This window comes from Erpetoichthys calabaricus, chromosome 14 (genome assembly GCF_900747795.2).
Source record: "Erpetoichthys calabaricus chromosome 14, fErpCal1.3, whole genome shotgun sequence".
In the NCBI taxonomy this organism is placed as follows: domain Eukaryota; kingdom Metazoa; phylum Chordata; class Cladistia; order Polypteriformes; family Polypteridae; genus Erpetoichthys; species Erpetoichthys calabaricus.
The window spans coordinates 7,565,761-7,581,097 of record NC_041407.2 but is presented as its reverse complement, the minus strand read 5'-3'; the positions used below and the strand labels follow the sequence as shown (position 1 = coordinate 7,581,097).

Here is a 15,337-nt window from a genome sequence, read left to right as displayed (position 1 = left end):
CATTTTATTATTACAAATCGATGTGCCACAATGTTTATAAAACACACTCCAACAGATGCCAAGTCATTTACTAATGTGCTTAATCCACACCAGGATCATGCAGGAGGTTGGAGCCTGTCTCAACCAGCACAGGGCATGAGGCAGGAACATACCCCGGCCTATCACAGGGCACACACCAAACACACATTAGGTTCAATGTTTTTGAAAATTGGAAGGAAACTGGAGCAGCTGGAGGAAGCAGACACAGACACAGGGAGAAGATGTAAACACCTGGTCTCATTATCGTGAGGCAGCAGGGTTACCATTGCGGCAAATGTTGACACTGCTTTGATTATTTAGATTTCCAAGACGGGTAGCACAAGTAGCTTTTAAAACAAAGGCTGGCCATTCTCTAAACTAACTGGGAGTAAAGCTCATTTCTCCCACGGGGCGTCCCCATGCACGACTATGTCATTGTCCAAGTTTGGTGCCCACCATGTACCCAATGTTTCTGGGACAGGCACTGAACTTAATTAAAATAAAATTAAATGTGCAATTTGTCAGAGGAGGAAATAATTCATTCTTGCAACAGAGACCCCACCAGTTTTATCAATTGTAATTTTATTTTGATTGCCTCGAGTGTGCCTTCTATTTCCTGTTGCGCACCAACTCTCAGCGTCGCCCGCGTCTGAGGACGGCTCGACAGTGAAATGCAGCCCCTCGTCATCGGCACACAGTAAGTCTTGTTTGCGCTTGTTCTCTGAGCACCAATTAAAGTGAGAAATTAATAAGAAGGGAAATTGCAAACATAAAATATACCGGCTAACAAAAACCACGGTGTATTAAAAAACAAAACAAAAAAAAGTTTTATACAGTGTAAAATGTAATTATGAGAGTCGAAGTGCTTACAGGAAACTAAAAAGACTTCCATCTTGAATATTGCTTTCTTAAGTGGTGCTGCCTTAAATAATGAATGGCGTTTCGGCGTGTAACTCTTCCCGTGTTTGCCCCTCGTTTCATTATGGGCCCCTCGTGCTCACCCAAAAGCTGCTCCTGCTGCTCCCAGGCCACTCGTCGACTTGAAGTGCTAAAGACACGGCTGCCACACCACAGACTTAGACGTGAGGTGCTCAAACCTGCCTTGGCGTTGCATATTTCTGCTTTGTTTTCAGAGTTGTGCCGCCAGCACCTGACACGCAGTGGAGAAGAGGAAGTTGATTAAACACAGAAAAGGAAAAAATGAGCACAGAACTGCTTAATAACACCCAAAGAATTGCCTTTAATGAAAACGATTTCTCATCACCACAGGGCCTCCCTGTAATTAGCTTTCATTTTAATAAGTTCGGATTAAATCCTGTGAATATGTTATGCTATTGTAATGATATAATAATATATATGACTGGCCTATATAACGAACGATTGAGGCAGAATCTACTGTGGCCAACTTTATTTACCGCAGCTTCCGTTCAAGACCACATTATCAGGCTGAAAAAAAAAAGAAAAACAAAAAGAAAAATGACCTTAGCATACAGGTGGTCCAAAGCGGAAAAATCCCAACAAGAAACATGGAATCCAATTAAGCATTTGCACACCTGTTCCCTGCAACTGAAATGGATATGACAGTTGGCACAGAAATGGCACCACGGCGTAAACATCCAAGAGCCTTGGAGGACACGGGACTGAGAATTGCAGCAATGAATTCGAGTCCTGCCTGGCACCGTATGCTTCAGGGACAGGCGTCAGCCCATCTGCGGCTCGCACTTGGGTTAAATGGGCTTCATAATGCTCGTACTGTAGAGATCCACCCCCCCCCCCCCCCCCCGATTCTGTTTAGAATAGAACAGAAAGCTTTATTGTCATTGCACAGCAGTACGACCAAGTTGTAGGCCTGCCTGCTGGTGGTCTGAGCACACCTGTGAGTTCAACGTCCGGATTGGGGGCGTTAGGTTTGAGGGGTACGGGGCGTAACTGCTGCATGACGATGTTTGATGTCAAATGAGCCGATACGGTGGGATACAATGTGACACTGTCCTACCTGAAAGCACAAAGCACTACAGCATAGTAACCATGCAGAACTGAAATAAGTTAGAAAATAGTAAGTGAATGAGAACTGTACAACTTGTTCACAGGTAATGCTTCAATTTATGATTTAAAAAATAAAAATCATGTGCCTCATGCTTGGGTAATGATTCATTTGTGATGCAATTGAAAGAGAACTATGGACCTTGTTCTTAGATAGGAGTCAAGACTCACGTGCCTCATTCTCGGGTAATGCTTCAGCTCACTAATCAGATAAATGAGAACTGGGCACCTTGTTCATGGCTTATGCTTCGGGTCATGAGAATCGAGGGCCTCATTCTCAGGTAGATGTGTCAAATGAGCAAGAATCATGTGTCTCGATCTCAGGTAATGCATCAGTTCACAAATCAAATGAACGAGAGTCATGTGCCTCCTTCTCGGATAATGCTTTAATTCATGAGTCAGATAACTGAGAATCGTTCACCTTGTTCACGAGTTATGCTTCAGTTTGTGAATCAAGTGAATGTGAATCATGTGCCCTGTTCACTGGTAATATTTCAGTTCACGATAACCATACGCCTCGTTCTTGGGCAATGATTCAATATGTGATTTAAATGAACAGGAATCATGTGCCTCATTATCAGGTAATGCATCAGTTCACAAATCAAATGAATGAGAGTCATGTGCCTCCTTCTCGGGTAATCTTCAGTTCACAAATCAAATGAATTCACTTCACGAATCAGATGAATGAGAATCATGCACCCTGCTCACTGGTAATATTTCCGTTGATGAGAACTGTGTGCCTCCTTCTGGGGTCTACGATTCGGTCTGTGATTCATATGAACGAGAATCATGTGCTTTGTTCTCAGGTAATCCTTCAGTTCACGAACCAACGGAATGAGAATCACATGCCTCATTCTTGTGTAATGACTCAGGTTATGAAGATTACCCTAATTGTAATTTGAATAAGCGGATCTCAGTAAAGGTATACAATTGGTATTATATTATATTTTATTATACTAGCTGTGTAAGCACATGCTGTAAAAAGGCCGAGTCCTAGAAACTACTGAAATCGTCAGAAAAAAATTGAAATGTAGAGATGTCAGGTAATTGAAAGGAACTCCTCTGGGCGTCTCTCTCCTCGGAGGTTTCGTGTTGCTGATGTGCTCGCATCGCTTGTGTTATCAGTGGCTAAGCGACTTTATCTTTCTGCGGATGTTCCGCTTTGCCGATGTGGTCGCCTCGCTTCTGTACTAGCGGCTAAGTGACTTTGTCTTCCTTCGGAGGTTTCATTTGCCGGCGTGTTGGCCTCGCTTGCATATCCTCAGAGGTGGAGCCCTTACCCCGACTTCACCTCTCACTTCCGCGGCGGACAGACACACACACTTCCACGTGTAGACGTTTATATACAAGATTCTATTAAATTTACCAGACCTGCTGTGAACTGGAAACCTTCCTAGGCTTTATAATCTTTAATCTTCACTAAAAATCAAATGAGCTCAAACCCATGTCCATGCATCACAAAGCCTTTTTAGCTGCTCTCATTTCTTCAGTCGCTACGCCCCTGCTTTGCACTAATGATTCATTAATGACCCCCGCCTTCCTTTCCCTCGGTTGCATACAGCGCCTTTTCCCCCTTGAATTCGGCCCTTCCCGAGGTGTTTGCAGCTCCAAAGCTATTACCAGATATTGCTGTGTGAGACCTCTTCATTGATCCCATCCAAAGCGCTGACATGCCAGTCATCATTTAGCAGTAATGGTCTGGTGATTGCATTGCTTTCTTGATGCACATTTATTTATTTGCATGCGTGGTGTGGCGAGTGCCTGCCTAATTGGGTCATGAATAATCGAGGTTCTACTGTAATTTTAAAATTGTCTACAGTAGAATTCTATTAAATATTCATTAAATGATATATTGCAAGATCAATACATCATCTCATCCCTACAAAAGGATGATTAAGGGCAACAGCTCACATGCTGGCTTAGGGGTAGGGAAGAGTTCATTCACTCGAGGTCTTGGTGTTTGTCGGCTCCATTTCTGATCTTTACTGCTTCCCCACATGTGCTTAATGTCGTTATAATAATCGCTGCCCTCTTCTCTTCATTTTCTCCCTAATGAGCTGCGGAACTCAAAGCTGCTGAAGCTGATGGTGTCAACCCGAAGGTACTGAAAGAGAGCGCTGGACAACTTTGTGTAGCGATTCTTCAATCCGAGTCTGATCCTGTTTAGAGAACATCTTGTGTGGTCCGAGTCCCCAAGACAGAGCAGCCGAAAATCTCAAATGACTACCAACCAGTGGCTGTGACCTCACACATTATGTATGTAAAGGCTAATATTGCACCCCCTGGTCAGAAGAGCATTGGGCCCGCTGCAGTTTGGATAATGGTGCCATCTTTCTACTGAGTAGAGCCAATTCCCTTCTGGATGAACAGGTCAGCAGGGTGAGGTTCTTGTTTTTTGACTTCTCTGATTCATTCAGCACCATGCAGTCCAAAATGGTGGGGGAGAAGCTCCGGTCAATGAGGGCTGGCGATGCTGCCAAAGTATTCAGGATAACGGACTACTTAACTGGTAGGCCACAGTTTGTATGGCTTAAGAATTTCGTGTCGGTCGTGGTCGTGAGTTCCAGGGGTTCAACCAGAATGGCACCAGTCCCCATTCTGTTTACCTTCCTGTGTGAGAAGTACTTCCAAGAAGACCAGGACATCTACCATGAATTTGCTAACTTTTAGAAAGCATCTACCATAGCAAATTCTATCTATCTATAATATAGTGCCTTTCATATCTATCTATCTAATCCTACCTACTATACCAAATTCAATCTATCTAATCCTACCTACTATACCAAATTCTATCTATCTAATCCTGCATACTATACCAAATTCTATCTATCTATCTAATCCTACCTACTATACCAAATTCTATCTATCTATCTAATCCTACCTACTATACCAAATTCTATCTATCTATAATATAGTGCCTTTCATATCTATCTATCTATCTAATCCTACCTACTATACCAAATTATTTCTATCTATCGCCGATGCTGGTTCCTGCCTTGTCCCGATGTGGCCCTGGACAGGCTGCAGCCCCCTGCAGTATAGGTTAGATGACGGCGGGGTGGACCCCCACCTCCGCCGTGCAGTGACGCCCCACTTGTCGGCTCAATCAGGTTCTGAACCAGAGATCATCGTCATGAATTGGTAGCAGGCCAAACACACGACCTTGCATGTACAACACGCCGTGCTTGACACGCATTAAACTCTCAGTTCAAGCGTGCTGCAATGGCTCTTAAGTAAATATTCAATATGACCTTTTAAAAAGGTTTTCAGTCCAATAAATACTAATTTCCTGATGATCTACCAAGTCCCAGGGGACCTTTCTTCATTTATTATTTAGAAAATCCACAAACTCTCTAATTTACTGGAATTAGGACAGATGAAAGCAATACAGTACATATTATTTAAGGATTATTTAGGAGCCGCGCATTCGTACACACTTCTCTAGTTAGAATGCAGTGGACAAAGTTTATGATGCAAACAGATCCTGATGCTTTGCAAAACAGAGAACACTCAAAAATATAAATAGACTTAAAAAAAACAAACCATTTTTAGCCCCCCTTTCACTAAGTTTAATAGTCGACTTGCAGACAAAGATAAAAGGCCTTTCACAAACACACATTCAGACAGTTGAGGAGGTTCAAAGAAGTGGTGGCACGTGACATCTTTGCCATCCATCTAGGTCACTGGTTCCATTCCATTCTGGTGGCTGACGTCACGTAATCCCCCTCCGGGTCTTAAGTGCCAGTGGATGGCTGCTCTTTGCAGAGCATTCAGAAAAACCAAACACTCTGAGGGCTGCCTGTGTTGTACAGCATGGGCTTCTGTTTGGCTGTTTGCTTTGGCTGTTGATGGCAACGAGACTATAAAGCACAGCCTAATGCTCAAGACGGAGCTCAGGTGCCAGGTCTCACTTGTAAAGCGCCTTGTGCTGCTGTTCATTGTGAAGGGTGATACAAATAAACATACTGATTCTCCTACTCAGTCATTTACAGACCTACTGTGTGATGTTTGATTCAGTTCTGTAAATTCTCCCTGTTTCCACCCACCTGCCAGAGTCGCACAGACTGGGTTAACTGGCGTAAGTGAGTGTGCCTGGGCACCCTGTCCAGAGCTGTCTCCAGTCTTGTGCCCAATGCTGCTAAGATAGCATTTAGCCTACTCTTTGATGCTAAAAATGGAACATACACAGATGAAAACAGATGACCTGCATATTAAGTAAAAATCAAAACATTGAGCCCAAACCTGAAAAAAGGCATTCATGGGTGCTGATTTTGTAAGCAGGTAAAGATTTGCTCCTCAGTAGTGAAATATGTCAAGAGCAAGACTGTAGTATTTGTGGTTTACACCATGCATTAGAAGAAGGTGCCACACGCACCCTGCACTCCAGACCTGGGAGCCCTACGGCCACCCACCTCGTGGGCCAACTAAGTGGGATGCGCTCTGCCAAAGATGAAGTCATCAAGCCCGCCATGGAATACTGGCTGAAGAAGCCAAACAAGACATGTTAGGTAAGTGGCACAGGAATAGAGGTGAGCCTTTGGATTCAGTTTACCGATGTGCTGCCCACTTAAGTGAGTCACCTCATTCGATTCGTTAACAGAATGTAAATAGTTAGTGTGTCCCCCATCTTATTATGCCGTGTTTCCAAAATCACCAGTTTAGCTTGGCCCAGCAAAAAGCTACCAAGCCAACATTCCCCTGTGTTTTTAATGATTGATAGATAGATAGATAGATAGATAGATAGATAGATAGATAGATAGATAGATAGATAGATAGATAGATAGATAGATAGATAGATAGATAGATAGATAGATAGAGCCTCACCAAGGCTGCCCACAGTTCAACAACAACTTCCATACAGCCCTGTGGGTGCCCAATTGGGAGCTTCACTAGAAGGATGCTGCCACCCAGTGGGCCAGGTGAACACAGGCTATGGTGGTGGTAATTCATTGCTGGTCCATATGGTGGCGCTGTATACTAAGGCCTCTTCTCTTCCTCGCACTGCTGACTGGCTGATTGACACCCGTACCACCTCTGATGTCACGTCCGGTGTACGTCCCACCTCTTCCTGCCTGGTCTGCATTTAACTAGGAGTGTCTGCAGAGATGTCTTTCTGCTGAAGAGCTCTTTACTATTTTGTATTTTCAATATACGGGGGTCGCCCCAAACCTTGATCTGTCTTTGTCTTCTTTTACAAAATACACAATGTCTACGGCTGTCAATCTATTCTGTATAAATATCAAGGAAAATCATGGAAAATAAAACACATGGCAGCCAACTGTCCTTTTAAATAAAAAGAAAGTAGGGTTACCTTAAAATCTTCAAATACAAACAGAGGAATACCCAGAATCAAAAAATTATGTTCTGTAATTTTTACATTTATGTATCTTTTCGTCACAAATCAATGCTGCTTCACTTAAGTTTTATACAACTGTTTAAATGCTTACAACAGACGCTCTCTACAATCTTAAGTGCCATTTGGCAGGACGTTTGGAAAAAAACATTCATCTACGCTATTAATAACATTTTTGAGCAAAGACGCCATATAAAATCTCAATGGCCAGTCCATCCCCACCACTGTCATCCTAGGTGAAACTTCCAGATTGTGATACAGGTATCTCCCGCTTTTCAAAAAATTCACTTCATGCCACTTCACTTTTTTACGAAAGACCAACATTAAGAATTTGTTTTTGCAATCCAGAGAGGATTTTTGCTCTTATGAAGAAAATGAGCCACTAGAGAGATATCGTGCACCCCAAGCTTGGCACTCCTTGGGGTATGAGACAAACTCCTTCCCCGAAAGTACTCTCGACATCTCAGCGTCAATCCGCCACTGGTGAACTGTGTTTGTGACCATCTGTGCTTTACACTATCTCTACTTATTTTGTGGAAGTTGATGAAGATGATGTTGAAGAGGTTTTGGTATCCAAAGACCAAGAACTGATTCAATTGCAAAAGGAAAGAACGCAAACTGAAATAAAATGCAATCGTGAGCCGCCCAACATTGAAGTCATCCACAAACTGTACGTGAAGCACTTGTATGAGATTTTCCCAACGACTGACACCGTTAAATGACTGCACAAGCGTATGACTAACAAAATTTAATGGCCAGTCCCCACCACTGACACCCTAGGTGACCATAACAACGTCCAGGTGTGGTACAGGTATCTCCCACTTTTCGAAGGTTTGCTTTATGCCACTTTGCTTTACAGAAGACTTACATTAAGAACCTGTTTCTTGTGAACTGAGGAGGATTTTCACTTGTATGGAAAAAGGGAGCCAATTACAAAGGCAGAGCGCCCCCCAAGCTTGGTACCATTCCTTCTGCTCGGGGTGTGTGCCAAGATTCTTCCACAACTGTAATCTCAGCATCAATCTGCCGTAGCACTGAACTGTGTTTGTGAGCAGCTGTGCTTTACAGAACCTCGATTTCTGATGTTGAAAAATATGAAGTTGAAGAGCTTTTAGCATCTCAGCACCAAGGACAGACAGATGAAGAGCTGATTCAAGTGCAAGAGGAAAGAATACAAATCAAAACTGAACACAAAGTCGTTTCGCCAAAAAGTGAAGTTGTCCATGAAATGACTGTGAAGCACTTGCGTGAGATTTTTTGACGACTGACGGTGCAATGATTGACTTTAATTGTGGATGGGCACATAGCGTAGGTTTAGGGTAGGTGTGCAGAATGTTTAGAGTGCCTGAAAAGAACTGCATGATATAAAAATGTGAGAGGCTAAGCCGTCAAGCATACATTCGTATTTCAAGCCTTCCCAATCAGCCACACCAGAGGGTGAACCTCCACTTCCGACGTCGAGGCAGGCAGACTTCATTAGTGACCTGCCTGCTCAGATGGATTCAGACGACAGTGAGATGTTAATGGACGATTCTCTTCTTCCTGCTCCTACACCCCAGTCTCCTGTACCTCTCCCACCCCAACACCTGATGACTCAGCCTAACACACCATCATCATCATCACCACCACCACCACAGCCACATTGCAGCCTCAGTGTGCTCGCCGTCTTCCCGACTCGGGTAAGTGAAACTACATGGTACATACATTATTTCTACTTTATATAGGCTGAGTGTTTATCATATCACTCCTTATTTTACTACATGTTGAGAGTTATTTTAGGTTTTAAGTGTTACTTGGTATGATTTGGTAGATTATTTTTTATGCTTATATTTTTTCCCATGTAAATTAATAGTAATTGCTACTTCACAACTTTCATGAGCCAAAACTCTTTAAAGCGAAGACAGCAGGGGTAGCCTGCATTGAAGACACAAGGTAATGGCCGTCTTTTACCATAGCTCTAAAGTGTATAAGGATGCTGCACAATAACAAGTACGTTTAAAGTACTGTGACCCCTACTGGTGAGCACGACGGACTAGAAACCACAAGGTTGCCACAAAAGGTCAATCACCACCACTGACCTTTCTGTGACAGTCCAAACTCACGGAGCTCACATTGCAGAAATACAGAAAGAAATCCAATGTGTTCAACGAGTAAAGGCGCTATATAAAACAAAAAGGTGGAGATGTCCAAGTCTTTACCACTGAAATCCCCATCTCCCAAAACCTGCCAGGGTCTCAATGTACAATTTCCCCAGCTGCCCACAGGCTCTGATGGCACCACTTTCCATATCTCAACCTCCAGGGCTGCACTCTGCTATCCGACTCACCAACTCCACAGCGGCTTCCTCATATGTGCATCGTCTCGCCTTTTTTTTTGAAATTGGACAAATAGAATGTGACATTTTAAACTTATTTTTTTCTCATGCCTTTGAGCCCATCACTGTCTCTTGGGCAAAAATAAAAAACGAAAATAAAACTTTGTTGATTTCATTTAAGCCGACTTTTGCTGAATCAACACAATGCAAAAAAGTGAACTATTTCTGCATAAATGGCAAAACTTTATATAATCTACATATAGGAACATCACATATACTGTACACTTTATTTTAGGTTTTACGTGTTACTTGGTATGATTTGGTAGATTATGTTTATATTTTTTCCCATGTAAATTAATAGTAATTAATTTCCCCTTGGGATTAATAGTGTATCTATCTATCTTTACACTCAATCTTTTCAAAAGCCCCCGATGTTGACCCTTCCACATAAAGGAGCATTTATACTGCAATCAGCTGAAACCCAAGACAGGCGACCTCCACTGAGCTAATTCCACGACTTCTAAAGCTGCGCCAACGATGACTTAGGTTAGGGGGTCCAAATAAAGCTGGGGGGGGTGGGGGGGACACACATCAGATCAATTATTAAGTGTTTGATATTGGCAATTAAGAGAGATGCCTTTTAGATAGATAGATAGATAGATAGATAGATAGATAGATAGATAGATAGATAGATAGATAGATAGATAGATAGATAGATAGATAGATAGATAGATAGATAGATAGGAAAGGAACTACATACACTAGATACACTAGAAGGCAGCATCCATGTATCGTTGCTGCCATTTTTCAAACCACAGGGCAGGCTGGGAATAAAGTCCTGTGGGGTAGACATGCAGGGTGTTATGGTGCCGCCAGGGGGAGCTGCAGGGATGGACCATCCGCACTTTAAGACACTTCTGCCTGACATGGAAGTATCTCTTCCAGACCTTGCCCAAACACCGGAAGTACTTCCAGGGTCTGGCTTAAAAACAGCCCTCTGCCTCACCTCGGGGAGTTGGAGTCCGGAAGGATAACATTTGCATGGAGGAAAAAAACTTGGGAGGAAGAGAAGAAAGAGAAGGGATTCACCGTCCCTGTGTACACAGTGCTGTATAAAGGAACCGGGACAAAATAAAAATAGTAACATTTGAACCCATGACTGTTCATGTCAGTTGTGTCCAGGGATTGGGGCTCAATGACACCCCCTATGTTCCATAGATAGATAGATAGGACGACTGTGTCATCCTTGGCAGGTACAGCTCAGTACTAAACTTCTCAAATCTGCTCCATGATTACTCCTCCTAACGACAGACAGTATTGTTAAGTGTTGTGAGAGGTCAGGTGGGAGGTCAGGTTGTCCCACTCACTAGTCCTGGTGACAGAGAGTGGTGACGAGTTGCGTGTTGCTTAGCACCTGCAAGTCAGAATTTCACTGGACTCTGCATACATAACCATCATCACCCAATAGGTACAACTCAGTAATACATTTCCAAGATCTGCTCAGTACGTTTGCCCCCTAATAGTTACACTACATGATTGACCACCACAGATGATGAGCTCTGAACCAAACAGAATGACACACAAGACTAGTTAAAAGAACCTCGCATCCAAACCATAATCAAAGGTCTTCAAACTCTTTTGAAACACAGTGAGGGAGTCAGTGGTTCAAGTAGCTGCAGATGAAGAGGCTCCAGATTGAGATTCTATGCCAGGTGGGGGTGGTATCACCAAATGCCATTCATTAGCTGACCCAAGTGGGCAAGAAGGAGCAGAGGACCTCGCAAGGCCTGTTTTGCACTTGTTCCATTTTCGGATGATTGCTGACAAACACCACCCTCCCATTCTCCCTGTGGAAGATGTTCTGTCAAGGCAGCGTGATATTCAAAGGGAGACCAACACAAACTCATCACGATGCGGAAGTAACCAGAAATATGATGGGATGATGTAAAATAAGACAAACCATAAAAAGGGCCAGCAGCAACATGGTGCGAGTGTGTGGTGCAAATCGGGCAGGGGACACAGATCAGAGAATGGAGCTGTCCCCAAACAAACTGGACTGTAGCTTTCTAGTGTTAACTGCACCCATGGAAAGGCTCTATATACATATTTAAAAATGGCAGGGATGACGGGTCATTCTTACTCATCACATATTCATGTCTTGAAGATAGTTTAGCACCTACCTTAACCTGTGTCACCAGGCTCAGTCAACGGGCCAGTAGGGCGCTGTAAAGCATGCCAAGTTCAGGATGCTGTGGTGGCGGCCAGCAGTTGTCACCGATTCTCACATCTGCTCTAAAATGAAAGGAAAAAACGAAAAGATGAAGTCGAGGCTGTAAGGAAAAGTAAAGCCTCAAAGCGTCATCTGGACTTCCCGGTGAGCTCAGTGTGTCAGTCAGCCAGCCAGTCAATCTTTATTTGTTATAGCGCCCTCCACAGAGCACACCATGACAGGAACCTTGAAAATACAAATTAAAGAACTGAGATCAGATACAAGAGCATGCAATGTGTGAGAAAATCTAAGGGAACAAGTTTTGAAGAGCATGCAGGAGTAAACACGAAGGGAGTACAGCATGAGAATCAGCCAAGAAGACCCAATATTATGGGTTGTAATTAGTGTTGATTCTGAGTTCGCCGACAACCTTGTTTGACGCATTTTTGTCCTGAAAATTCTTCATGTGGCCGGCATAGATGAACAATTTTTTTCCCAGAGCCCCATGATGCTTAGCGAGGTCAGAGCTGTAGCAGCCGATGTTGGATGGGGACGTCACCACTCAATCTCTTGTCACACATGCGTATGCCTGCCGTAAGCGCTCCACACCTCACGCTTTACGCTGCTGCCCAGTCCGCTTCGGGCATGCACAAATAATTTACGGCATAGACCCGCATGTGTGATGACGCCGCCTGATTGGTGCTCTGACCACATTCACATTCAAATGTGTTTAAAAAAAGGAAACCTGCAGTATTGTCATTTGAGTGAGGGGTGTCTCATATTGCTTGCTTTAAAATAAGAAATTAAGAGGAGCAGAAAGACAAGAAATGGATTCCAAGGTTCGTTTGTCCACCTTTCTTTTAGTAAAATGATGTTGGTCAAAAAGCTGGTAACAATTTTCAAGAAATCACACCTAAAGCACGGGTGTAACTGGATTATTTGGCAGATTACCTCTAACTAGATGTGCTAACCGTCTAAGACGGGTAGAACTCTCACAAGTAATCAACGTAGACCTCAGCGTATTCAGCAATAACGTTTGCAGTGCGCCTTCTGTTGGAATGTGCTTTGTAATGAATGTAGAGATTAAATGCTTTGCATTATTCATTCTAAAAGATGGATCAACAACATTTCTAGTAATAAAATGCATTGTATTTTTCATTCCAACAGATGGCGAACATCAAACATTAGTATCACCTTTAGAAATCCAATACCAAATGGCATAAATGGTTAACAAAATGTGAATGCCATAACGGATGGACTGGCATGCCTGACGGGGACGGAGGGCAATTGGTGAAGCACCTAAAAGACGACTGAACCCGAGTATAGAGGAAGTAAAACGCAGTAAAAGTCATAGCAAGGTTTGAGTAGACGAACCTGCAGAAGGATCATTACTAAGTCTTGAGGGGAGAGAGTGGAGGGCTAATGCTTCCTCCCAACTCTGTTTCACAGCCCCCCGCTGGCCCACCATCCCTGCCCCCACCAAATCTAACCCCATTTTTACCCCCTAGGGTCAATGTTTCAGTATCTGGGAACGTAACCCCCGTAGACAATTAGTATTGAAAGCATTGAAATGTACACCCTCCTTAAATAATATTTCTGTCATACAATCTTAACAGTTTGCCGACTTGATATTTTTGCAACACACATTTAGGAAATGATTGACAAACGATGCTATAAAACTTAATTAAAAAAAATTAAATAAATCAAGTCTGGCTGCGGACCTTCAGCGACAGACCCTCTTGTGGCTGCTAAAGCCGCAGGACCCTGGCGTCAACTCCTGGAAGTATTCACGGTAGATTTAATACAAGAGCATTTTCAGATATTAAACTGCGATACGGTGTCGTGGAATAAAAGAGGGCTGTAGCAGCCAGCTGATTACCCTGAAGATGGGAAGGCCTCTTGGCCCGAGTGTCAGCAGTCTGTCACACAGGTATTAGGTGGGCTGCATAGGACAAGACTTTGGAAGATTCGTGCTGTAAGTCTGTAAGAGGAAGAAGAGTCCAGACTGCAGGCAGAGACGTGCAGAGGAGAGAACAGAGAGCAGCACCAGTTTTTGGTGAGTTATGGGGATAGAATGCGACAGTGAGTAGGAGCCCCTCATTTTGCCACATGACTGGGACCAGTGCCACCACAGCTGTATCTAGTGCCAGGGGCACAGTTATTTTAGGAGCTTTCTGTGGCCGGTAACCACGTAAAGGTGTGACCAGGCTTCCCGGGGTACAGATTTCTGGTTGTTAAATAAATGCGCCCGTCAGTGGAGTTAACTGCTATTGACGTTTGTCTCCGTCTCTTCATCGTGGTATTGGGTGCGGTTTGTTGAACAGGAGAGTTTGTGTAGATGTTAGATGGTGTCACACACGCATGTCAGAGGAACACTTTCTGGGCTCATCGAAGGTACGCAATACTCCGCCGGTGGGAAAAGTGGCGCTGTTGCTAACAGTGTCATCTATTTTATTCCCCATGGTCCTTTGAGGGCAGCTAACCCCGCCCCTTTTGGTTGGAGGATTGCAAAAAACCCAACGCCCTCGAATGTTGGCGTCTCGTTTGAACACGAGTTCTTTAAAAACTATTTCTGCTTGTGGTATTTTGCACCCTTGTGCGCCTGTTTTGTTCAACGGCTGCTGTTACAATTAAAAGGGCGACCCCAACTGACACCCCAATATTCTCTGGACTTACCCTGTGCTCCTTCCATAACGGTAAAACACACACACGCCACGCAGCTACTGTAGTTTGAAAGAGTACAAATATAAGTACAGCTATACTGAAATGTGTGCTTTTGCTAATTCATTACATTCGGCTTTATCAGTGAAATTCAACCACGTTTATTTACGCTCGTCATCTGCCTTTATGTACACATTCACAAAATGGTTTAATCTTGTTCTGACAGCAAACTGGCTGAGGAACTCTTTGAGCACAAATGGGAGAGGCATGAAGGAAAGCAAAAAAGAGTTCAAGAACAAAATGAGGCAAAATTTGAGGTTGTGATAACAAACAAGCGGCCAAAACCAAAAGTGACGCGCGAGTCAATACTGCAACGAGGCTTTCTCGAGAGTTTCTGAATCCGCAGATCAGATAAGGAAGTACATTGTTAGCCGTCCTTTCATCCCGCTGAGTCAATAAAGCACGGGTCCCAACCTCAGAGAGCCACACCTTCAAGATTGGGGACCTAACAGAGTGATTTCAAAATGGCGGTGATTGAGGACCTAAAATGGCATCAAACATGTTGAAGAACAAAACACAACCTCTAGCTGTGTAAGCCCATGCGCTCCTAGAAACTACTGAAATCGTCAGGAAAAAAAATTGAAATGCAGAGTTGGAGGTTTCATTTTGTGGATGTGCTCGCCCCCCGTGGTCCATCAGCAGCTATGCAAGTTTCTCTCTCCTCTGAGGTTTCGTGTTG

The 15,337-nt window shown here is 43.5% G+C and overlaps 1 protein-coding gene across 4 annotated transcripts in view; it reads right to left on the bottom strand.

Moving 5' to 3' along the window:
- Nucleotides 1–15,337, bottom strand: part of rbfox3a (RNA binding fox-1 homolog 3a) — a 1,290,878-nt gene that overhangs the window by 644,910 nt on the left and 630,631 nt on the right. For 3 of the 4 annotated variants that reach the window (XM_051936516.1, XM_051936520.1, XM_051936517.1), the window contains exon 6: nucleotides 11,909–12,020. The gene's annotated coding sequence lies outside the window, so the exon portion shown is untranslated. The remainder of the gene's footprint in view (nucleotides 1–11,908; nucleotides 12,021–15,337) is intronic. The other variant, XM_051936518.1, reaches the window with a different exon arrangement.